The sequence below is a fragment of the Lonchura striata genome, chromosome 1 (genome assembly GCF_046129695.1).
Source record: "Lonchura striata isolate bLonStr1 chromosome 1, bLonStr1.mat, whole genome shotgun sequence".
NCBI classification, from domain to species: domain Eukaryota; kingdom Metazoa; phylum Chordata; class Aves; order Passeriformes; family Estrildidae; genus Lonchura; species Lonchura striata.
Genome location: NC_134603.1, coordinates 33,586,007 through 33,610,719, shown reverse-complemented (window position 1 = coordinate 33,610,719; position 24,713 = coordinate 33,586,007). Strand labels below are relative to the sequence as shown.

At 38.7% G+C, this 24,713-nt stretch overlaps 1 protein-coding gene across 3 annotated transcripts in view; it reads right to left on the bottom strand.

Annotated features, from left to right (window-relative positions):
• Positions 1-24,713, bottom strand: part of NCOA2 (nuclear receptor coactivator 2) — a 187,007-nt gene that overhangs the window by 101,138 nt on the left and 61,156 nt on the right. For all 3 annotated transcript variants that reach the window (XM_021543382.3, XM_021543379.3, XM_021543378.3), the window contains exon 3: positions 16,343-16,586. The gene's annotated coding sequence lies outside the window, so the exon portion shown is untranslated. The remainder of the gene's footprint in view (positions 1-16,342; positions 16,587-24,713) is intronic.

Sequence of the window (24,713 nt, the reverse complement as noted above, 5' to 3'; positions counted from 1 at the left end):
TTCATTTGCTAAAAAAGTAGCACTTCCCCTGATGTTAATAATTAACTCCTGAAAAATATTTTAAATAAAAAATAAATTTACAAAAAGCTTTGTATAGAAAACAACTCCAAAATTATATATGAGAACATCTGTGAGAATGTAGCACTGGGAAGACAGTTTGTTAGTTAACACCACAGCAATAATGCTTTGGATTAAATACTTAAGTCTTGCAATTCTCTGAACTGCCTTACCTAACATTAAGTACAGGGCTCCATTCATGGCCTTCACTGTAAAGATTGTGTGCAAGTGCTTTCTTGAAGTAAGCTTGGAATATTTCTTACCTTTCAGGATGGAGTCCTCATGTTGTCTCAGACTGCTAAGAACTTAGAAGCATATAACATGCATAAATTATCTGTTTAGCTGCCCTCTGAAGTGCAGCAGTAGCAGGACCCAAGGTCCTTATGTATTAGCCAAGAAAGATAACAAAGATATAAGCCTTGGGTTGTTTCTTTGTATTGCTCATGTTTGCTTCCTTCTCCCCAAAGAAAGAAGGTACTATAATCTGCCACAGAGGGAGCTTACTCTGTTCTAATAACATGATGATTAAACAAACCAAAGATACACATTTTACACAGGGAAAAAATTATCACCACTGTTATCACTACTGGCTTATAACAATTGGTAGCAAACCACTATTTTATAAAAGGTCAGCATTTCAAAGGTAGATTTAACTAACACCACCACTGAAATGTTTCCTTTACACAGAATTAGGTGTCAAAAAGAAAAAAAGAAATAATGAAAACACACACTTTGTATATACACCAAAATGAGGTAAACCCAAAACCTAGTGACTGGCAAATCAAACTACCATCAAGGAGAGAAAAAAACCTATTCTGACTTGTCTATACAATCAGAATGAAATGGAGTTTACAGACATCCAGCATAAACTAAGAAAAGACAGATTTGCCAGAATTTTCCTGGGATTAATTAAAGTGGAATTATTTAAATCCTTCTCTCCTTTCCAGGCCTCTCCAAGTTGAATTTAGTCCATTTAGGTAACAAATTCAAAGTAGACAGGAAGGCATGTGCTATTGTCAAATCAGAAAAGCAATCTGGTTTAGAGAATTTTTTAAGCTTTCAAAATACAAAACCATTCAGAAGACCAAACAAAATACATTCCTCAATTCCTTTGTGCAAGTGGAGTCCTTCAGACAGACAACAAAATGTGCCCCTCATGAATAATTTCCTGCACAAGATTTACATGAAACCCTCAAAAGTCTTGATGTTCATGCCCAACTGCAAAACATATTTGATGCAGCAGAGAGATAAGCAATGCTTGTTGCTGGAGCTCAGTCTCTGATTCCCCTACCCTACAGCTGGTGTGTAAACAGGAGTATCAGCATTGAGGACTGGGATAAACACAAGCCTCGGTGCAAAAGGTGAGGGACCATTACCACACTCTGCACATGTTTCATCACAGTCTGCCCCGTACCTTCTCCGTACTTAAGCTCCTTACCTTTTTTTCACTGCTACTTTCACCACCTGTGCTTAGGCAGAAGTCATTATAAGCTTGTTAGCTGTAAGTGGTCACGTCCACAAACATGGGGAAGGGTTGGTGCTTGGTGCCAATCAGCTTTCACAGCTTTTAATCTGCACCCTACCAGTGATCCCACTGTCCTAAGGATTGACTATCAGGAGGTCAAAACTGTTCCCTGAGCCAAGAGAGGCACAAATGTCATGTTCCTGGTTCCCTCTCTTATGCTGAAAGCATGTATCACCCTAACTCCCATATCTTACAGAAAATGAACGTGTCCAGTTACTTCTTTGATTTTGAAAGTATTTGTTATGTCACCAGACATTGTGCAAAGCCAGAGATCTTCACAGCTTAGGCAAGGAGAAGAGAAAATCTCCAAAGATCTGCAGAGCTCCCCACCCTTTACAAACCAAGAGTATCAAATTCAACACTTTCTTGTAAGAAATATCTCACCTTGATTTTGATACTTTGTGTGGGGAAAAAAAAAATAGATCTGAATCTGAGCCCTGTCTACATTTTCACTAGCAACTTAAATGTATCAAGAAAAAACATTCTTTTAGCTAGGTCTGTATGGGCAAATCACTGCTTTTATGCTCCAATTACACAGCCAGCACTTAGTTTGGTGAGCAGCACCAAAACAGCTGTGTTATACTGTACACTATGACTATATTCTGTGTATTAGTTTATTTGTAATGATTATATAATGGTTTATTGACAACTTAAAAACTTCTCAATATCCAAAATATTCTTGTGACAATAGTTCAGTTACAGAAACCTAAATATTACTGGTATGGTGGTGATGATGCCCTCCTGCCACACTGATTTCAAGCCCAAGTTAAACCAGGTAAGCACCAACTCAGGTGAGCAATACCTCGATACAGGACAACAAGGAAAGGTTCCACCAGGTTTGGAAAGTTGTCTTCTGGAGGCAGAAAACCCCCACCATTTTACTTGAAACTGTATGCAAGGTGAGGTCTAAGAAACGACAGCTTTTGTCACTTACTCTTTCACAGCACATACAAAGGAAAACTAAATTAGATATTTAGATAACACTAAAAGGAAACTGAGTTTACCCTTATTGCACACAGACGTTTCACCTACTTACCAAAGGGTAGATAAGAACTTTTTGTGCCACTCATAATGGAAACCTTCGTACTCAGCTTTGAGCAATACTAGAAGAGTAATTTTAACTATTTTATTTCCAGCAATGGTTAGGAAATACAAGCATCTATCTTATAATGTGGCAAGAAATGATGACCAGAATTAAAAGAAGAATATGCAGGCATTATAAACCACAGGTCACTGATACAGGTTTAATACACCCCCCCAGTTTGGTTGATGTGTTAATAGGTTTTGTATTTTAAAGCAGCATACAGGGTATTCATCAGGTAACTATAATTGTTCAGGATATTTCAGGAACTGGAATACAAAACTAGTTATTTACATAATAGCTGTGAAAAGTGCACATCCTTCAATTAGATTTCTATTTTAATCAGTGAAACTGTGGGAATAATTCCACAATATTTCAATAATAACATTTCAGTAATAATGCTTCAATACCTTTTTATACTTCAGATAGAACAAGAATATAAGCAGAAAAAATGAGTCTGGATGTTCTGGTTCCAAAAATCCTTTTCGTTCCCAAATTTGAAACCCACTTCTTTAATTAATTTCCCTTTCTATTTCATGTATTAAGAATAATTTTTTCTATGGAATTGTTTTTGGATTTGTATTTCTCAACTACAACAAATTCAGAATACCTCTATGAAGCTGCTACTTATGAGACAGAAAGCTGACCACAACAGCCCCTAGTTTCAGGTGGAATAGCTGTCATGCAAAAAAGCCTTAATTCATTAAAGTGATAACACAACAACCACCTCACACTGAAAAATTATGCTACTACCTTTAGATTACAATTACTCAATGAGGCTCTAATGAGGTCTGTGGGGTAACCCTGCCAACCCACTATCTCTGGGAGAGGCCACGAAAACGTCCCCAGCCCAGCACAGGGCAGCCCTTGTGGCTGCGAGCCCACTCTGAAGAGCTGGGACATAACAGGTCCAGGCAAATTTTGAGTGCAACTCAAACCTGGCAATCTGAAAGCTGCTCATCTGTAAAAGAGGGGAATGCACCAGTGGAATTTTTAACTGACCTACAGTTTGTTTTGGTGTGGGTTTTTTTGTGTGTGAGGAGGGTTACAAAACTGTAGAAGGAATTAATCTGTGACAGTGGGTGCTGTTTGACATTTGAGGAGAGTAGTTTTCATTTCACTGCATTTTAACAACCAGAAAAGTTTCAAAATGTTGTGTGACCAGATTCAAACTCATGTAGTAGCAGTCACTGAGCCGTTTAAGTGCCTTAAAGCTTGCAGCAGCAGCTCTTTGCTGCAGGTACAGGCATGGCTAAAATGAACACAATTCATCTCCAAAAAGAAATGGAATTACACCCAGCAGTCTATGTACAGTGCAAGCTCCAGCATGATTTAAAAGAAAAAAAAAGCAAATCCAACCAACCACGCTTTATCAGTATTTTAAAATTCTCCCTTCCTCCAAAGAGCATTTTCCAGTATCTTATTTAGCTTACTACCATATGTTTGCAATTTCTACTCTCCGTAGAAGTCATTCTGAAAAACCAAAGGAAAATTTTTTGTGAACCACAAATATAATAAAATAACCCCCTCCATGAAATGGTCTAAAAAGCTTGGATTGCTTCTGCTCCACCTCCCCACATCTGGCACTCGCATCAGATTACAGGCCAGAAGGCAACGCAAAAAGACAGAAAGGGAGATAGTGGCTGGATCACAGCTAGAAGGAAGCATGCCTTCTCTAACTCACTCTTTTCCCAAATGCCGATACGTCAAAGCCTGATAGGAGAAACAATTGTGGGAGAAGTTTGCACACGTACATACACCAGATACACAAACATCGAACAGGCAGTGAATTACACAAAATATGCTCACATAACTTCAGAACTATCAGTCTGTGCCAAAAGTGCAACTGGGCTTCTGATTTTGTAACTGACAAAATTTACAGGAAATGGGCAATCATTGGTTTCTAATTCACAACACTTTCACTTCTTCTAATTTGCCATGTATTTCACAGGCACAATAAAACCAAAAGACACTGAATAATCTAAACGCCACAGTCTTGTTAAATAAGCAGTTTACTGACTGGACTTTTTGAAGTCTAAATTTTGCAAACTTAACTGGTTTAAAACTCAACCAGGAAGATGGATGAATCTACACAAGAATCCAAGGAGTTGATTGAAATCTACACAAGAATCTAAGGAGCTGATTGAAAGTGTTGTTTCCTAGAGCTCTCTCTGGAACCACATTCTCCTCATCCCTTCAAGCCTGCATCAGTAGCACAACAGCATAAAAACTTTCACTGAGTCTTTCAAGCTTAGAAATAAATCTACTGCAGTCTGAATTATCGAAATTATTTAGATGGTTCAAATTATTTTTTTGTTCCAAATGGACTCGGCACTCTAGTAGGGAACTCGTCGAGTCAAACACAAGCAACAAAAGTGGAATTCTTCTTGCTAAACTAATTGATGGCCCTACAAAAACAAAATGCAACTGCATATTCAAAACTTTCAAAGACGTACTGTATTAGAGCTGCAGAGCGCCATCCCCTCAGTGCCTGCTGTAATATGATCATAATTGCTGTGAAAGGGCGAGAGACTGACTATACGTTAAATCCTGCCATCTGTAGGTGCTTTACACAGTTCCATTTGCTGCTGCCGGGTCAAAAGTTTACCCTATTTTCGCTTGTTCATAACCAATCACACAAGCCTCTGCTATGCATAATCTTTGACCTACTCTCAAAGCAATTTTTGTATTATATAGTCATATGATTACACTGAAAAAACCCACACATTTTATTAAGAATACAGTTCTTGTTGGTTAGCTTTATAATTATTATTATTTCCATATTCAGTAAGCGTACTGTACCGACCTTGTTCTTCCCAGTTAACTCCCTTGGAGCACAATCACAGACCCATGAATTCTCCAACATTTCTGGCTAGTTGCAGTCCAGAACCACATGCAAAACAGAGCTGGAAAGCATTCACAGTATCTGTCATTTTAGAAATAAGGGGAAAGAACTGCTCGATCTGTACTAATAGGGAGAGAAGACGCTTTGTAAACATTTAAATTAATGTTCATAGTAAAAATAAAAAATGTTTCTGAAAATTAGGACAGCCATAAGAATATCCCTATATATTTACCTTAAGAACTAAATATGCAAAAATATGCTTCATGGAAGCATTTATCCTACTGATATTATTATTATTAAATATTAAGGGAACAAGTAGTTTCATGAACAACAGAATTAATTAAGCCTCATCTCCCACAGATTTATACATCCTGGTTGATTGACTTTGGTGTCTAGAAAGGTGAAAGCTTTGAAGGAAGCTTTTCCCACAGCTGGGACATTTGTTTAAAGCTTCTCTTTTCCCATCACTAGGATTCCCAGACAACTAACAAGATTATTTCATGCTGCAACCTTTCCCTCTCTCAGGGCACCTTTAGGTGGTTCCACCTATACTCAGCTACTTATCTTCACAAAACCTGCAGGATCTGAATTTCAAGCCCTCCACTGTGCCAAAAAATGTGATCAAAATCAGCAGTAGGTTCAAAAGATAATGCGGAGAATTGAAGGGATGTGTGCGCATGGCGTGACCTCATGAGCCTTGTTTCTGTAGAAAAAGAGGTCAAAAATAAAGGACAATATTCAACCTTCTTGCTATTTCACATAAAGCTAACTTAGAAGGACCCAACTAAACAGCTGGCTATACTAATAGATCACCTAAAAGTAACCCCACAACATTTAAATCCATATTGCATATTTTGCTAGACAGTTTTTAAAGAAAAGCAGACACACAGGCCCCATTTAATTTCTAATAGGAGATCAAACCAGATACTTTTCCACATATATGTATTTTACTGTAATCTATGAATTGTGATAGATTTGTGATGTTTAAAATTATTTTTAATCTAGCATTTATACAATTGTGTTCAGTCTTCAAGAATATAAACACAAGTCAGCACTTGCATGAATAGTTACATTGCTCCATTTCACATTTGACTTTTACTTGCTAAACCCTTCATAAATGTAACAAGAGAATATAAAACCAGCCATTGCCACTGTGATCAGTGAAGTAATATAAACTAGAGAATAATCAATCAAGTAACAGCATTAAGCCATTTCCAAGCAGGTAATAAAATATGTTCACATGCAAAATTCTAATAGTTATGAAATCAAATAATTTACCAAGAGACAGAATAAAAAATTACCCCAAATAAATAAATCAAGATGTAGATTTTAAAGGCCAACCCCAGTCTACCAGCTCACCTCTTTGGTACAGCAAAGACCATACAGAGGACTTAGCAGCTCTTACAGCAAAGATCAAGACCTTATATGTGCAAAACACATCTCCTTAGAATGCTATATATGAAGTCATATATTATTTCCATAAACTGCTCAGTCTAAGTCAATGAGATGCTTGGAAAAGAGAAAAAGCTAGTCAAAATGTTTCATTTTCACAGAGAAATAAATAAAACCCAAATTAAAACAGAAGTCAATATTTTAAAGCTGTGTGCCCATGTACACATAGCCTTCTCTCATCTGTTAACAGGACTGCTATCACCTATGATCCAGGGTAGGAACAAGTGAATAGTCTCTCGCCCAGAGGAAAGCAAGATGGATGCTGTTACAGGAAACCTACTCCACTCAGTTTATCAGCAGCAAAATGAACAGAGGAAAAAGCCCAGTATAAAAGAAGAAACAAAGAAAAGGCAACAGGACTGACTCTTAAGAACACAAAGGAGAAGGCTGAAGGCACCCAGAGGTATCTAAAACATGTCTCAACACAGGGAAATTTTTCACCTTGGCAGAACAGTCTGATCTAGAGCAGAGCTCAAACAACTGGAGCAACAACTTATCAGGAGATAAAAAGACTAAAGAAGTAAAGTTGAGAATTCAGGAAACCTGACTCAAACCCCAAGATGATCCAGTAGCATGGAAATGCTATAAAACCACTCAGTGTTTTAAATAAGTTTGTGCATCTCTTCTGATTTTCTTACAATACAAAATGTGATTTTAGAAAGTTTGCAATTGAGCATGAATTTATATTACTCTTTATATTACTGGGGCAATTTGGAGAATTTGACACTGGTCTTGGTAATATGGTTAGTTCACTCATATGGGCCCCATTCTTGATAAGGAGAAACAATCTGTCCCCAGCAAAGAGATCTTTCATGCCAGAGTCAGAAACTTTACAGGAACCTGATGAGGCTCCAGTGAATTGACAAGTACCAGGATTTTATACAGGTCCAGAGAGCAATGACATGAGGGATCTGTGATGCAGAATTTTTTCCTTCAGTTTTATTTAAGAACAACAATTCTGCTATACAATTAGAGACAATTAGGTCAATTGCAGTAACTCCTTACAACCACATATATTTCTGTTTGACTGTATTGGAACTAAGTGAGCTAGATTATTTCTATAAATACACATACACAAAAGTAACAAAAAAAGTTCTTCTACCATCAGCTGACTGAATTATAGTAACTTGAGTCCTTAAAGATAACACCCAACTTGGACATGATTTTTTCTATTATTTTATTTTTACCTGAACCATTTTCATTAGTACAAGAGCCTAATGATTTCCTAGGCATGAAAATTCTTAAAACAATTAATTAAAAAAAAAAGTTTAAAAAATCATAAATCATATAAAAATCAAAATCTTAATTTAGTATTTAACCGTATGATCATAAAAACATACAACCAAGTGTGGAGACAATTGTTAGAAGCATTTCCTTTGGATGACATGCATACATTAAAAAGGTATTCAGTGCTCTCATGTAATGGATATGCATATTATCTCGGGATAATAAAAATTTTATAGACTAGCACTGCATGACAATGAAGAGTACACATACAATTTTATTAACATTATTATTGTCTTATATATATACAGAGCTACCCATCTTCCCATATTCTTTTTGGGTTTAATAGTTACAGTCTCAAATTAATCTTGCAGTTCTTCTAAAAGGCAATATAAAACTGTAATATCAAAATCCACTAAAAAAATAGTATTTGACTTCTCAAATGGCAATTAGAAGTTTGAATCTGAATTACTTCATATGCAAATAAGGTGCTTTTAATATGGCAGAGGAGCTTGTAGTTGATAAGGGCATTTTAAATGAAGTGTTTTAAAGGATGTGGTTTTCTATTAAAAGAGGTCATCCATTACAAGGAGTTGGCAATTCTGTTTCAGTGGTTGGCTGCAGAACCTCCCACCAGCTAATTCTCGCAGACTTCACTTCCTAGTCCTTGAGGTAGTCACCAACCTGGCCAGCCCGCACATGCCGCAAGTAGCCATCCTAGAAATAATATCAAGATATTATCATGGAAATAAAGCCAGACCACAGGAGGAAGGGAGGCTCCTTCACTCCCTTAGAGCCAGCCCTCTAAACTGGATTGTGGCAGCGAAGCTGTTCTCCAACTCCTTTGGTAAAAAGCAGAGCAGATGGAAATTTCCTGTAGGCTGATCTTGGCCCAGAGACCACTGTTTGGATGATACTCCTCCACGAATAAGAGCAATCCATTCATTGCAACAAGCTGACTGGCCCTACTGTCTTTTACAACACAGCTCAGTCCAATCCCTTCAGTCAGTGATAAAGCACAGCGCAATGTGAGCACATTTCATCGCCTGTGCCCGGGTAGGAACTAAGCCATGAAGGAAAATATGGCCATGTCACGCTAAGCAAAGAAACACATGAGTAACTCTGGCAAGCAGCTAAGATAAGGCATTTCTGAATGACTAAAGGTAATGTTTTATTGATGTTATGATAAATTATTACCTACGGACACAGAATAAGCAGACACAGCAGCACAAGCTGTGCAACCATACTCTTCAGAGTGGCAGCTGAATGTTCTTCTCTTAACAACATTGGAAGATAACAGTAGAAAGAAATCTTTACACAATAAAAAAATGTTATAAACCTGTTGTGTCCTGGAAGTTTCCAAATTTTATTTAGAATGAAATAAACACTTCAATGTATGTAACCACCATGGATTTTTTACAAGACTCAAAGGAGTTCTCACTTTTTTGGTCTTTCCTCGTCTGTCCATCATAGCTAAAACACTATGGAGCTCAAAGCAGAACTCTGTCCTGACTTCTGTTCCCTTTGCAATACCCTCTTTGCTATGCACAGGCTGCTAAGACTGCTTTTCCAAACTCCACTCAAACATGAGTCAAGGAGCTGGTCATTAATGTAGCTTTTCTGGTTGTTCCTGTTACAACCAGATGGATCTACCAGCTTTTCCCGAAGAAATTAAAACATTGGAACAGGATGAAATAGTCCCTTTAAGGCCTAAAGACAAAAGGTGGTCACTGTGAATTTATGATATTCTACTATTTATCTGACAGTTGAAGAGGAAAGCCAGGAAAGGGAAGGGAAATGTTCTATATTATGTTGAGGACAGAGGAATTGCTGTTGAGCTCTGCCTAAAGGTTTATCACAGGGCTTTGCAAAATGCAGTGCTCTCTATCACATGAAGAAAAGGCACACTCAATCACCATATGGAGCCAGTGCTTCCCTGCAGAAAATCTCCTGGGTGAGCAAACTTTACCTGGAAAAGGCTCCTCAATGGTCCTTTCCAGCAAGTAGAGTACATGGAGAATATTCAGTAGGTATTTGCTGCTCAAGTGCATTATATCAGCAGAGACAGAGAGTGTACAGGCCTTGTCTGGATGAAAAGTTAGGGCTCTCTTCAAAGGCTCTCCAAGCAGCCTAAAGCATATTTAAACCAACCCGAGAGTGTACGGGACCAGAAGAGGAACTCTTTCTTATCCTTTTGTACTCAAGCTTTTCTGTCACACTAAGTGCATGGAGTAGAGTCAAAGGCAGGATGGCTGAATAAACTCAGAAAAAAGCTGTCCAAAAAAGCTGAGCAATCAGCCCTCAAAAAATTAATGATAAAAGACTTTGAATAAAGCCAATTTGTAATGGAATGTAAGAAGGGAAGTCCCTAAAGAGAAAAACTGTCTACCAGCTCTGCAGCAGGTTTTGCTGCCCCATGCAGTTTACCATGGCAAGATGCCAAGTTGGCAAGTCTTGCTCTTCTCCAAGGAGCCTGGCAGAGATCCAGCCACACTCACAGGTCTCGTTACTGCTGCCAAGCTCGAGGGGCAACTGAAGACCCTCTTCTGTGAATCTGCAGATCTGGTTATGACTGGGGACATTTGTGTTTCAAAATGTTCTTAACCAAGTCAAGTTCCCTCTGTGTTTATACAGCGACTGAACAGGCGAAACAGAATACTTAACCCAGCTACAGAAATGAGCCACAGATTGTTAATTATATGGCTATTTGCACTTTGACTGGAAGAGGAAGTAAGCTGGTTATAACTACTTTGGGCTTTACTCCTGCAACTGCATTGAAACCACATTTATGACAGCTGAAACTATGCAATTTATATAAATGTAGGCGCTTCCTGTTTTTGAAACAAGTCGTGGTCTGCTTGCCCTTACCTCACAGTAACATCACTGGAACCAGAATGTATTAAATGTGCTCAGTTTTACTGACTTTATTATCTTAATTTGCTAATTATTTTTAAATGTGTAGATAAAATACATATTTTGGAGTACTGCTGCCAAGCATATCTATTCCTAGGACCTAGCTGTGCTCTTTAGGCATTAGGAAACACATGTTTTTCACATGTGAGACTGAAATGCCCAGCTACCACCAGGGCATGCTCAGTCCCTGGTGACGTGGTCATAGTCACTCTCAGATAAGGAGGCAGGTGTGTCACACTCCAGTGGTAGGCAGGCTGCACCTGAACTACACATGCAGGCAGACCTAACTTTTTCCATTCAATATGCAGTATTTAAAGTAATTTGTAATAGCAGCAATAATGAAAACCTTATTACTTTGCACAGTGTAGTATTCATTCTTCATTCTGGCTAGTGTATGTTCAATTTTATAGACAGTGTGTGTGAGGAGTAACCATAGCCTTACTAGCATGAATTGAAGACAATCACAATTTGACTAGAAAATAATTTTGCAAATATTATTTAACAAACCTAATAGGCAGGAGCATGTTTCCTGTCCTTTTCCCTCATTTTGCTTATTTATGTTAACTGGAACTCACAAACCAAACTTCTTGAATGAGTACAATTACGTAAATCAGCACACTTGCTTTTCCAGTACAGTCATTTTCCTACAAGATTACAGAAGGAAGACTGATGCTACTATTCAAGCAGAAAGTAAACGGATATCCAGCAATTCCTGATGATAAAATGTGGCAATTCTTACCAAAAAAACCACACACAACCCTGTTTAATTTACAGTGTATTCCTCCAGATTTAGTCCAGAACATACTCTTTGAAAGTCAGGTATCCCTCTAAATCCAAGATATCTACAGTCAAGATAGCCAAAATCTTCAACAGAGAGAAGGGGCAACATTTCTACCATCTTTGTTTTGCTCTCCAAGAGCACAACCTCATATTTCAGACCATTAGATCCCACTCTTTGGGCTTTAAGAACTCTCTAGCTTCACAGTGCTAACAGAGTAAACAATTACAGAACTCTTAGTCTCACACTGTCAGAAAATTAAATAAGAATTCAGTTTCAAAATCTTTGTGTAAAAACCTTCAACTGGAAGAAACACTAAAGCTAAAATTTCAAAATTGCACCTGATTGATTTATTTCTCTCTACTTTAAAAGTAAACACAATATACAGGCAAGCAGGCATTTCTTAAAAACACTTCCCATGGTTGCCTTCTCAACCAAGGCATGGTTTTGAAAGCAATTTACAACTACAAGAGCTGGGTCCTGCCATCCCTCTCTTCCAGGCCATCTTCAGCACAGGCATTGTCCAACTCTGCAGTTATAAAGGTCAAGAGCCAGCCAAGTGACTCAACCAAGAATTCATCGAGCTGTCCTCTGGTTTGACTCCCTGAGCCAGCTCAGCCCAGAGCTGTGGCTGCAGTGGCACTGGCACAAGGGAGAGGGGTAACACCTCAGCCCAGAGGGTCCAAATCGCACTTCTGGAAGCTGTCAGACCAATGCTAGCTGCCATGATGTCACATTTGTGGCATCTCCACAAAAACCGGCTGCATGTTCAGTCCCTAACCTCCAAACAAGAGAGGACACATAAAAATCCAATTCATGATGTCCACACAGAGCTGCCCAGACTGAAGAGACTCACTGAGCTACAAAGTCTCTTCTCATCTTCTGACTTTTTTTCTGACTGAAGCCCACTGTTTCTACAAAGAAATGCTCAAGTCTAGATCTTCAAAAACTTATTTCCCAAAGTAATGTGAGCATTTCTAATAAGGAGAAGAAAAAAAGAACTTAATGAAGGCAACCCAGATTAGCTAAATGACACATCATAGTGGAACAATTCTGCTGTTAAAGACCATGCAGATGTTATGATGGAGGCAAAGAAAGCCTTTCTTTAGCTACAGCACAGCTGCTGCATACAACTTCAAAAAGACTTGGCACAGGATTTCAGCCACAAAACTTTCCCCTCACTTCATTTCATGAACGTCATCTGCAGCCACAGTGAGCCGCACCAAGGACAAAACCAACACATGGGGAGTTTGCAACACCTTATCGGCAGAGGGGCAGCTTTTTGCACCAGCAGTACTCACATGCACATTCAGAAAACTTGTATACACATCTCCATTCCTCCTCAGCCCAGCAATCCCTCAAAAGTAATGATATCCCACACTGCTGTCCTCCTATTTATATCTCCATTATCTCCTAAATCTAAGAAGATGAACAAACTATATAATTAACAAATATTACCGCTTAAAAACCAGCTGTAATAAACAGATCATTTCCTTTACTTTTTAAGTAACATTAGAAAGTATTATCAACTTCCAATCACATCCCTCGTGCACTAAGCTACTCTAGACACCCTGACCACAAAGCTGAAAATATCATAGCTTACAATTAGACTGGATGCACATGGTTAATGCCAGTCTTGCATTTTCCATGTAATATATGTAGCATAACGAAAGTGTATATTCACTGTCTAAATTCAAAGTCCAGCTTTCCCCTTTAAATAAGCCGAAGTATTACAGCCAGTGATAGGTAGTAAATAGGAAGAACTTGCATTGATTTTATAATACTTAATTGTAAAGCACACAGAACTTAACTTGATCTGCATTACATTTGTGATTTGCTTTCAGTGATGATAGTGTCAAGAGATATACCTGAAAGCTTTAAGATGCATGTATGTATATGAGATAAAATCAAAACATTTCTTTTCTGACATAGGGGAACAAAATCTTGGGAAAACTGTTTTTAATTTCTCCCTTTTTTCTTCTCTTATTATTCATACAATGTCAGCTTGTTGATTGTAAGACACTCTTAGGCATCTAGCATGTGAAGCCATAAACTGCTTTGTCACCTTCAATATTTTTCCCATGTCTGCAAATCTAAAAAGGATCAGTCCAAATAAGAACACAGCAATAGAAGCAACTAAAACTCTATTAAAATTTAAACTTTGTAAGTAAAACAGACTAGGGAAAATGCAGAAATAAAGAAATAGAAATGCATGGGAAGAGGATTTTTTTTAAAACCTGCTCAACTACTTCACTACCAAGAACTTGATACAAAGCTGGAAGCCTACAACTTTAAAGACTACTAGTAATATTGACTAAAAACAGTGAAGAAAACTCATTAAGCTAAAGGTGAAGCTTGAAATACTAGAAATATTAACCACAGTATTACTGTATTCATAAAAATAAAACATTTTGACATGATCTTTAATAATATTTTAAAAAAAGTAAAGAACATGGGCTCTAACCCCCTGACTCTACTGATCTTATAAAACACCATCTACTTTTCAGAATTAGCAACAGGCTCATGAAATTGAACCAATTTGTTCAACAGATGTTTCAGTTGACTCAAGAGAAATTTTACTTTTCTATTGTAGAAATAGAGTGAGCTGAGTAAAATTCCACTCTTATTAACAGCATTTGAAGTATATTAGCTCATCATTAGTTGCCATTCCCACTCCTTCTTTCTTTGACATAACAGAAAACATTTTCCACACCGGATTAGACGTGACACTGAAATAAAGTAGGCACATTGATAAAAACAAGTCACCCTCCTTCTCTCCCCCTACCCCTGTTTTATGGACACGCAGGAGTGGCAGAGTTTCTGTTTTCCTTGGCGCTCCTGTCTCACATTAGCCGATAATCTCCCCGGTGTGGCTGTGCCAGCGCGCTGCCCTGCAGGCCCACAACACCCCTGCTCTTCCAGTCCCGTGCTTTCCTCCTGCGGGCTCTGCCAGTGAGATCCTTTCGTAATGTGTGCTATTGCATCAGTCTAATTGCAACATAACTCTCAACACTCCAGATAAAGCAAATAATTTCATTTTTAACTTCTGCTCATAAAATACAGATTGTTTCCCCGCCACCCCCACCACTTTTTTTTTGTTTATTTTCAAAGATTTAAAGAAAGACTTGCACAGCAGCAGTCAAACAAAAATGCCTCATGTTTTCTTAGAAAGCAGCACTTAGAAATGTTGCTCAACACCTAAAGCATTAGTGCAGCCTTTCACAGAGCCATATGTAGCAGATCCCCTGTGAGCAGATTGGAAGAGGAATCTTGCTCTGTGTATTTAATATAATATTCAGCCATTATCAAACCTTCATGGTTTTTTATTCTTTCTCTTCCCTGCAATAGAGAGAAATAGCTTATCTGGCAAACACACTCACTATGTTTCTAGGCACTGAAAACATGCTCGTGGTTAATTCATAAAACCTGATTTAATGTTAGGTATTTTGCATTCAGGTTAGGTAAGTTGAAACAATATTTAGCTTAACCATGCATTGGCCAAAAAATTCTCTGTTATCTACTGATTACAACTGCATTGTAACTAGCTGTGGACATCACAGTGGAAAAATACAAACCCCATGCCTGAGGAAATGCAGATGAAATTCTGACTCCAAGCCATTTTGATAGTGGGCATTACAAACACTACTTGGTATCTGATACAATAACCAGGCACAAGAGTCATGTGCCTGCAATGAATGAATTTACATGTAATTTTAACTTTATGTACATATATTATCTCAATTGACAGCACCAAAAAATGCTGTGCTTCTTGCACCCCAAATCATCTTGCATGATACGAATGTCTACACTAAAACTAATCTGGATGCAAGCACTCATTGGAGGAAATATCAGAAGCTAAGTCTCAGAAAACCTAAACTTTGCCTTTGTTTCCTTTTGTGGCATGGTACATGTCACAGTTATGTCATACCATTTCCACAGCACCTCTGCGCCATTCAAAAACTCACAAAATTACCACTAATCAAAACAATAATCTGTTTAACTCTTGGCATTTGGGGTATGGTCCTATACCTGATTTACTGCACACTACTCAAACTTCTTTTTGGACGACAGAACAAGTGATTTCTTTGTGAATTCAATGGTGCAGCTGAGTGCTCCATCAACATAATGGTTAGTCCTAACCTTACTCTGTTACTCCTAACTTACAATAACTCTGTTATTCCTAGCTTCCTAACTAAAGCAGTGACAGCTTTAAGGTCAAAGTGATTCTCCAGTTCTGAAGACAAATTTGTCTCCAGTTTGGCATAATTCAGGCCTAATTTTTTCACAGCACTTGGCATTATGTTGTGGTTTATATAGCACCTTCAAACCTCAGCCCCCACTGCCTCACCCCCAGCCACCAGTGGTCTGTACTTTTCCAAGTAAGATCTGAAGACCTCAAGTCATACACAAGAAAGCAAGACACACAGTGAGCAAAGACGTAAGAAAAGCTAGGATCAAGCAGCTTACCTAGCATCACCTAGGAAGTCTGCAGCACAGCCAGGAAGGGAGTCCCGCACGCCAGGGCAGCATGCAGCTGCACAGAGCACCAGATTGGCTCCTGCCTTCTGCAATCCCCTGCCTCGTCCACCACGCACGTCCTGACTTCTGCTGGAAGTGAGGTGGGGTACTCCAGAGAACAGCCTTCTCCAATGCATCAACCAGATTCATTCCCAGAGCAAGTCCATCCTGTGCATGGACCAGAGCGAGAGCCCTGCAAGGGAAAAAAAACCCAGTACATCAGCATGTGACTTAATACCATCAAATTGAGGGGCTTCCTCACAAGGTGCCAGACAAAAGACATTTCCAAAGATAAGCTCAGTTTTGACAATCCTTGACTTGGACACCGCCACACTGGAAAAATGTTTGCATTCACCACTTCTAGAAATAAGAAACTGAGGCATCAGACATTGTCACACTGGCATCCATAAAAAAAGAGCAGTTGGTTTGAAATCTTCAGACGTACCATGCAGCTTTTGTGGGAAGGTAGTATCAGGTTGGCTGCAAATGTGAAATTATTTTCTGCATGGAAATTAGTCATAGGTGATGACTGAAAACATTATTGAGGAGCTTCTACTGAAATCAGAGTGTTTAATTAATATTCAAGATCTCTGGGCCTTCCAGAACAAACTTCTCTGCCTGTTTTCCTCAAGCCATATCCTCTGGCCCATGTTGATTTAAGCCTGGTCCTTCTTCATTCCTACCTTCAGCACCCCTGCCAAGTCTCTCCTTATCCTGCTCCCCAAGGATTTTTATCTCTCCCAGCTCAGCCACTTCCAGGCTTGGCTAGCAGTGCCACACTCTCCCCTTGACTCCCCGTTCTTCCTTCATTCCCCCAATATTAACTCTCACTCCCACACCACGTCTGCCTCCTTTGTTCACAGTCTATGGCATTTTGGGGCCAGGACCACCACACTAGGGTCCCATCCATGTCAATGTCCCATGGGTTTGCTTCTGACTCTCAGGCACTGGGGTACAAATCCAGCTTTCCTCCCCTCTTCCAGGCACACAGCTTTCAGATGCCCAAGACACCATGTGAGCTCTGTCATTTCTTTAAAAAGTTAAAGTTTGTTTCGATCTGAGAATTTTGCACTGCTGAGAAAGGCAAAGCTGTGACTTGTCATGGGTTCTTCTTCCCCAGTGCCCTTCACCAGCATTTCCCACACTCTAACTCTGAGCCTCTTTCAAAGGGAGGGACATGGAGCATTTCCAAAAAAAGACTAGGTTTTTTTTTTGTTTTGCTTGTTTGTGGTTTTTTTAAAAATCTACAATGAGAAACAACTTTTTCCACACATGCTCACAGAGAGCTATATTATTTTGGCAGCAAAAAAAACCCAAAAATTAAGCTGGCAGCAACTACCTAGCCCCAAAGGCTAACATTTTGTAAAGTTATAAAAAACTCCAAGGAACACCCTATACTGGGAAGAACCAGGCAGCCTTCCTTACTGCAAATTCTGGCACTCTCCTTTCAGCTCTTAACAGCTTAACTCATTTAGTTCACTCCAACAAGACTGTGCAAATCTTACCACCTGAGTGGTCAAACTCAGAAGTAGCAGCAGCTGTGGGTGGACAGTGCTGGAGTGAACCCCATGCCATGCACGCTGCCTCTGCCCTCACCAGCAGTTTTGTTGCATTCCTACAAGCAACGTATCGACAGCATCATCGGACAGCACGCAGCGCAGCTGGCATTTCTTCAGATGTTTTCATCCTGGAAGTACCAATGACTGCCTCAAAAGCTATAGCTGCTCAAAACGTACTTCTAGGCCACGAAGACCTGAAGTAAAATGGGTTAGCTTCATTCCTGATTAAGGTCACACAAAGCTAATAGAGCTAATTTAAGCAAAACCATTTTATTTTACATTTGCAGTAAATCAAGAACAGCCCTGTAAAAGTTACAAAAGGGAAGGATAACTTCATACAGTACTATTGCTTGTGATCGCCTGTCCCTGTCAGGAGTGGAAATAGCCTTCTTAAATGAAATATTGGGAAGCTTCTTCTTTCCTTTTCTCTATTTAGCTATTTAGTTATTTATCTCAGCATGAAAAACAAATGTAGCATGCTGTCAAGTAATATACAAAGGAAAGCATATATATACATATAAAAGAGAAAGGAAAACCTCTCAAAACAGATAACATTCTTTTAGAGCAAAGTCCAATTTACAGATCTTTATACTGAGCCCGTAAGAGCAAACAGGGCAATAATTTCCCGATGACTCTTGTAAATATTCTGTACAAATAAGGTCCAGAAGAGGAGACCAGGAAAAGAAAAACATTCAGTAATTATGATATGGATTAAACGCAATATGACATTTATTTTTCAATAAGAAATAATTATTTCTAAGGGATTACTAGCCATTCCTGCAAGATCATATTTAGTCTAGAGACATTTGATGCAGCTAATTTTTAACAAGATGGCAAAAGAAGTATGAGACCCACATGCATACTCCTAGAACAATTATGTTAATTCTTTTGAAAATTATCTGAGAAGCTTCAACCTCAATATGTAAAAGAAAATCAGCATTAAAAGCTCACTACCATTCTCCAAAATCACTAATAAATAATTTTATCATATTTTGAATTCAATTTAGCAATGAAACTGCCTATCAAGCATCCATATTAGCTATATGTACTTTTTTAAAGTCAGAATAATTATCTGATCACTAGATACAGTTAAGATGAAAAATATAATTACGTTGAATGAAACTTCAGTACTTCAATGTACAATCATGGAAACTACACAAAACTTCTTGCTTAAAAAACAAGAGCAGAATTTCATGCACTATTTCATTTGGCAGAGTATAACACATTTGCTGTCAGCAAAGGACTTTTTTCAGTGAAGAAAAAAGAAAGTTTCTGAATTCAAACAGCATTGCCCAAGTGATTAGAAGTATCAGCCACTGCTAGTTGTCTCTCAGCTGTAAGCAACCACGATGGATTTTGTTCCTACGGACCACTGTACGAACTGAACTGTATTCCTAACAACTCTTCTGAAACCCAGCAGACCTCCAAAAAAAGTTATGTGTTTGTTTAACATAAACTAACCTAATTATTTTGTCATCAAAATCAATATTTATGGGCTAAAACACTACTTCAAGTAGGAAAGCTTTAATGTAAAACAAATCATAAAACACTGATAATGGATATGCTTGAAAAGGCTCTAGGATTGCATGTATTTATATAAGATTTGTGAATGTATAAACACTTGGTTATATATGTCAAGAAAAAGGTGAGGCTCAGTGCAGTGAACTACACATCTGAAGACTTAGCTTCTTTAGAACACTGGATTCCTACAAGGACTTAAGACAGCTGGCTGAAGTATATCAAATATCTTCCTTAACAGCAAAGCCTCGTCCAAGTCCATAAATTCATTGTTTCTGTTTATTATATATTTTTAAAGTAGTTTCCAGCATTTCTGAAATGCAAATTATTCCCCGAAAACCTTCAACAGCTTTTTATTGCTAATACAATTACCACAAAGCCACACTACAGTACAAACATGTGCTTGCTATGTTCAACAACACTGGCATCATTTGGTGAAGGATTCTTCTCTATATGAATAAAACAAATTCTCTTATAAATTCTGTTATGGATGCTGTTCTTTAAACCACCATAAGGAAAATAATTTTCTACAATAGTAGAACTTTCAATCATCAAAAATCCCCACATCATGATTCCTTTTTAATCTCAAGAAATTTCTCAAAGAATTCTATAATCCTACACAACTATCAAATCCTATATACTAGCACCAACACAAAAACTTCTTCCTGCATTGATCAACATGTATAGTGTAGTTTATTCTTTCATTTCAATCTGTTCAAGTAACGTGACACAATAAGTTCAGTATAAAACATTATGGTTCTTATGCAAATTAACAGACTCCCAACATTAAGGTTACTGCTCCACAATACATTGCACACAGCTGCTCACAGCTTGCCTTCACACAGAAAAGTAGATTAAAATGGAATCATGAACTTCTACCTATATTCCATTGATTTTACTGACTTGGGGCACATTATTAAAAAAAGTGTTAGTTACCAATACTGACAACAGCACCTACAGCTTCCAACTGCTGCGGCACTGCATCCCTTAGTTTTGTGTCTCACTGTCATATAAAACAAAGCCCTTGCCTTGGCACCCTGATTAGAGGAAAAAGGGATGGAATTTCTAGCACTGTTTAGTTCCATACCACCCACGTCATGGCAGGGAACATGGTTCCAGCAGGAGGAAGCTGAGGCTGGAAGCAGAATCCAGGGAAGGTGTGCGCAGCTCTCAGGGTCAGCTCGGCAGGACTTGTCCCTCTCTGCTGCTGGCAGTCCCTCCCCAGTTCCTCTGAACTGCAGCATTTCTGGTTTGGTGCTGAAATACAGCACCAGCGAGGTGCAGAAAAAAGAAAATGGAGCCACAGCCACGGCGGCCAGGGCAGCCACTGGAGCTGCTGCTGGAGCCCAAAATGCAGCCAGAACCACCGAGCGTCCCAGCGCATTCCTGCAGTCAGGCCAAGAGGAAGGGTCCCTAAGCTGTTCCAAGGCCATGTCAGATCCCACCAGGTTTAGTCTGGCCTTCCACTGTTTTCCAGCTGGGGGGAAGTTAGGCCGGGAGCATCCCTGACACACCCACTTTGTTTTCCCATCCACCACATGTCTCAGCATGGGGCCAGTTGCCACTCTGCCTTTGACTGGGAAACCACATGGGGTTCTGTTTTCAGGAAGTGTTTTGGTTTGTCCAGTGGTAAATACTCTTTTGTGGGTAAAACACGCACTTTATTACATTCCTTTATCAACATTGCTGTGGTTATTGCAATTTTCCAGTAAATTGTGATTCCATTTTATAATCTCTCCTAGTGTTTCCTCCACTACCAGAAGTGAGGGAGGGAAAGGGGGCGACTTGAGTGGCTTTAATTTTCCCACTGGGTTTTAAACTAGCACACTCAGAAGCCAAGTCAAGCACAATGAACACCCTCCAAGCACAACTCCAACCCTCTACTGTTAACCCCAGCCACCATTGAGAGTTCAAGGTAATTCAGTTTCAGTCAAATATTCTTCAGGTCAAATGACCTTTCTTTAGCAAGTATTGAGGGAAACACCAGATGCAAAGAGTCAACATATCATAACTTTGTGGACATCAGCTCATGTCCCCCACAGACTTTTTCCCGGGATCCACAGCAATTTCCAACACCTTAAGCACTGCTCTGACTGACTAAAGCTTGGTTATGTCACGAGCACTTCTTTGAGACCAACATTTAAGCTCACCTCATTTCTTGTACTCTACAAGAGAATTTGTTTTCCTTAGTCTATGAACAACAGTGCCAAAATAGCTAGAAAGCAAATAGTAAAGAGGTATATAGCAGTATGTAATCCATATGGTGTCTACTAAAATAAATCTACTTAGAGTCTGATGTTTTCAAAACAATACACCTGAATCTCAGATTTATGACTATCAGAAGTCATATACTTACGCGTGATTTAACTTATTTTTAAAATAAAGCAGAGTTATAAACCCAAAACTGAATACCAGCACATATACAAGGATATCTTGCTTAGAAAGCTAACAAAAAGTCCTCAGAACAAATGCATATATTGTAGTATTTTCAGCCCACTGAGGTGGCTCTTAGGATGTATCTCAAAGTGAAGATGACTCCTGGCACACATCTGGGTTTGGTACTGTACCAAAGCAAACTTTTTAAAGTTATCTCCCACTTATTACTGTGGCTTGCAACAGAAATAAACCATGACCCTTTATTTTTGCGAGCAAACCCCCATTTTTGCTACAAGGCTTTATGACTATTATAAACGTATGCTTTAGTTTTCACCAAGGTAATTCAAAACCTCATGATATAATTCATACATTTTGCAGAGACACAGGAAAGTTCTCCATAGAGCAGAGAATAAAATATAGGAGAACTGAGAAATAATATTGCTCCTAAATACATAAAAATGCATGTTACGCATAGGTTCCTTCCCAAAATAATGAACATTAAACTCTATTAAACTCTATTATACTGTTTGTGCCAAATTTGCAAAATTCTTTTAATAAAATGGCCTTTTCCACAATACCTTGCTATGCCAACAGCTTAGCTCCAGAAATTGTAGGTTTTGAGCCTCAAATCCATGATGAGAAGGAGCAGAGAATATTTTCGAAAGATACTGTGTGAGGAAATGTGCTTGACAGCTCTGATTTAATTCATTTCTCCTCTACTGTCTGGGCTACATTTATAAAACTTAATAATCTCCTTTTTGGTATATCTTTGGAACCTACAAATCGTTCCTCTCATGGAAGCCACCCCAAACATCATCACATTATTCTGGAAAGAAATGCTCATAGTGTGTTGTCACACCAGAGTACTGAGCCAACCTTACAGTTCACTATTATAAAGTTCCCTGCATTCATCCTATGCTGCTCAATTTATCCTGCCATGCCAAACTGTCTCAGTCACTTGTTGATGCTTCTCCCCTTTCCATACATAGATTAACTCTTGCTAGCCCAAAGACTAGGAATCAGGCACATTCACCGCCAGGTAAGTACATCTGATTAAGCTCAATCAAACTCCTAAAATCTGATGACTATTGCCATTTCCTGTCTCTTTCCAACTGGGGTTGAAGAATCCTGAATACTCCAAACAGCAGTTTCCAAGCTGTAATGCATGGCTGATAGCCTCATTAACTCCTCTATAATTAATCCAGCAAAACTATATCATACACCAGCATTATAAATGTCTAAATTTCACACAAAGTGATAGCAGTAGCCAGTAAGAAAATTCAGTCATGGGAAAGCATCCTCAAAAATTCAGGGAAGCACTTAGCAACAAAACTTGCCTATCTCAGGTCCTTGCACAAGAACTGAAGAAAGCCCCCAGTACATCAATCTGCCCCACTTGTAATCCATGGTTTCAGTGGCACTTCCCTCACCTTCAGCCAGTGTGGTGGATACACTGCAAACTGCATAGTGCAGAAGTTACAGAAGTTTTTCAGCAAAGAGGGAAGAAAAATCATCACTAACTTCAGTATTTTGGTTCAAATTGTGCTGACTGATTTATTTTTTTTTTTATATTTCTTGCTAAGCTTGTTTTTTTCCCCTCCCTTTAAGCCAAGTCACCATCAACTCACTATGAAACCTGTGGAAAGAGACAGCTTCCCTATCACAATCTCCTGAAATGTGAAATGATTTTAATACTTACCTCCAGTGACAATTACAACACAGAAACAGATAATTATTATATATTAATCTTACGCATTCCCGAGTCATAAAAGAACATACAGCATTTAAATACACATTCCACATGAGAGAAATCTACTCAATTTACTAAGAATAATACTATGCATATACCATTAATAGATTATATTAGTATAAAAATATAAGCCAAATATATATATATATATAATATAAAACACAACATATACATTCCATTTCTAATCTCTAAAAAAAACTGTCCCAAAAATGCTACTCAATTCTTCTAAAAATCAAACCACTTCCAGTGTTATGACTAAATTTGGTGACTCATCTTCTTTGGTTCCAGGATTTTTCTGCAGATATCCCCTGAAATAAGGAAACGGCTTTTGTGTCTCCTGAACACAAATGAAGTTAAGTTGCATCTCTTGAAAGAGAGAGAATATTTTAATTGTTTCAAATGTTCATTAAGTGCAAGTGGGATCAAGTGGAAAAGCTGCTATACCTACAGCGTAGTGCAACTACAATCTCCAGCTTTCACCAAGTAATGTTCTCATGCAAGGTAGGATGCAAAGAAATTCCGACTACACATAAATTAAAGGAGGTAAAGAGAGCTTCACACTTTGCTGCAACGATCAGTCACGCTCACTGCACCTATTCAGAGCACCCTGAACACCCCCATGCCAAATTTCTGTCCTCCTCTATTTCACAGATTATTGACCCACCTTATCCACTCCTTGAGTCACATGAGCACCACTCCTCCCTTCAGCCCCTTTTCTGGAAGTAAAGGGCCATTAATATGACTGCTACCTGACTGGTTTCTAACCAGGCAGGCCAGTTTTACTGCTACCTTAATGACTGCAAACGAGACAACTGCATTTTCCAGTTTTCTGAGCAGCCACTGCAGCAGGGGACATGTGGAAACACTGGTGCACACGCCTGTCCATGGCCCTGCAGACTCCCAGCTATTGCATCACACTGGTGGCTGAAACCCCTTTGCATGCACAGGGCAGCTGTGCATGCAAACCAACCACCTTTAGATGCAAATGATTTTTTTTTTTTTTTTTCTTTAGAAAGTGGCCAGCTGTCATGCCTAACTCTGTTTCTGCTCTTGTATGACAGCAGGACAGATTCCCATTTCTATCAACAACTGCAAAAGGTTTTGTAAACCATCCTTC